The 1,396-nt window shown below is 46.0% G+C and overlaps 7 non-coding genes across 7 annotated transcripts; all 7 read left to right on the forward strand.

Annotated features, from left to right (window-relative positions):
- Positions 1-83: 83 nt before the first annotated feature.
- On the forward strand, positions 84-155 carry Pmar_PMAR010563. Its single transcript has one exon. It is a non-coding gene; the product is annotated as a tRNA-Cys (tRNA).
- A 108-nt stretch (positions 156-263) lies between these two features.
- Positions 264-336, forward strand: Pmar_PMAR010564. Its single transcript has one exon. It is a non-coding gene; the product is annotated as a tRNA-Arg (tRNA).
- Positions 337-456: 120 nt separating this feature from the next.
- Positions 457-528, forward strand: Pmar_PMAR010565. The gene has a single exon. It is a non-coding gene; the product is annotated as a tRNA-Cys (tRNA).
- Positions 529-636: 108 nt separating this feature from the next.
- On the forward strand, positions 637-709 carry Pmar_PMAR010566. The gene has a single exon. It is a non-coding gene; the product is annotated as a tRNA-Arg (tRNA).
- Positions 710-831: 122 nt separating this feature from the next.
- On the forward strand, positions 832-903 carry Pmar_PMAR010567. Its single transcript has one exon. It is a non-coding gene; the product is annotated as a tRNA-Cys (tRNA).
- A 108-nt stretch (positions 904-1,011) lies between these two features.
- Pmar_PMAR010568 lies at positions 1,012-1,084 on the forward strand. Its single transcript has one exon. It is a non-coding gene; the product is annotated as a tRNA-Arg (tRNA).
- A 120-nt stretch (positions 1,085-1,204) lies between these two features.
- Pmar_PMAR010569 lies at positions 1,205-1,276 on the forward strand. The gene has a single exon. It is a non-coding gene; the product is annotated as a tRNA-Cys (tRNA).
- Positions 1,277-1,396: the final 120 nt, after the last annotated feature.

Here is a 1,396-nt window from a genome sequence, read left to right on the forward strand (position 1 = left end):
TGAGCTGGCTGTAAACGACACAGTGAGAAGTGAAATTTTGAATGAAAATAGGTCAAATAGAGGACTAGTCAAATTGTGTGCATGGGTGTGTAGCTCAGTGATAGAGCGGCTGACTGCAGATCAGCAGGTCCTCGGTTCAAATCCGCGCGTGTCCTTTGAACTTTCGCAAAATTTTCATCAAGGAATTTTCGAGAGGTAGAGTAATCACTCATGTAATCGGCGTAACAGTCACAGACATCAACATGATCGGAAGTTGAATCATCGCCCTGCTGGCCCAATGGATAAGGATCCACCCTCCTAAGGTGGAGATTCCGAGTTCGATCCTCGAGTAGGGTATATAAGTTTAGTGAGAATCATTAGAGGACGACTCGATTGAGCTGGCTGTAAACGACACAGTGAGGAGTGAAATTTTGAATGAAAATAGGTCAAATGGAGGACTAGTCGAATTGTGTGTATGGGTGTGTAGGTCAGTGGTAGAGCGGATGACTGCAGATCAGCAGGTCCTCGGTTCAAATCCGGGCGTGCCCTTTGAACTTTCGCAAAATTTCCATAAAGGAATTTTCGAGAGGTAGAGTAATCACTCATGTAATCGGCGAAACAGTCACAGACATCAACATGATCCGAAGTTGAATCATCGCACTGCTGGCCCAATGCACAAGGCGCCACCCTCCTAAGGTGGAGATTCCGAGTTCGATCCTCGAGTAGGGTATATAAATTTAATGAGATTCATTGTGGAGGATGGCTCGATTGAGCTGGCTGTAAACGACACAGTGAGGAGTGAAATTTTGAATGAAAATAGGTCAAATGGAGGACTAGTCGAATTGTGTGTATGGGTGTGTAGCTCAGTGGTAGAGCGGCTGACTGCAGATCAACAGGTCCTCGGTTCAAATCTGCGCGTGTTCTTTGAACTTTCGCAAAATTTTCATCAAGGAATTTTCGAGAGGTAGAGTAATCACTCATGTAATCGGCGTAACAGTCACAGACATCAACATGATCGGAAGTTGAATCATCGCCCTGCTGGCCCAATGGATAAGGCGCCACCCTCCTAAGGTGGAGATTCCGAGTTCGATCCTCGGGTAGGGTATATAAGTTTAGTGAGAATCATTAGAGGACGACTCGATTGAGCTGGCTGTAAACGACACAGTGAAGAGTGCAATTTTGAATGAAAATAGGTCAAATGGAGGACTAGTCGAATAGTGTGTATGGGTGTGTAGCTCAGTGGTAGAGCGGCTGACTGCAGATCAGCAGGTCCTCGGTTCAAATGTGGGCGTGCCCTTTGAGCCTTCGCAAAATTTCCATCAAGGAATTTTCGAGAGGTAAAGTAATCACTCATGTAATCGGCGAAACAGTCACAGACATCACATGATCCGAAGTTGAATCATCGCCCTGCTGGCCC

Source organism: Perkinsus marinus, assembly GCF_000006405.1.
Source record: "Perkinsus marinus ATCC 50983 genomic scaffold scf_1104296965536, whole genome shotgun sequence".
In the NCBI taxonomy this organism is placed as follows: domain Eukaryota; phylum Perkinsozoa; order Perkinsida; family Perkinsidae; genus Perkinsus; species Perkinsus marinus.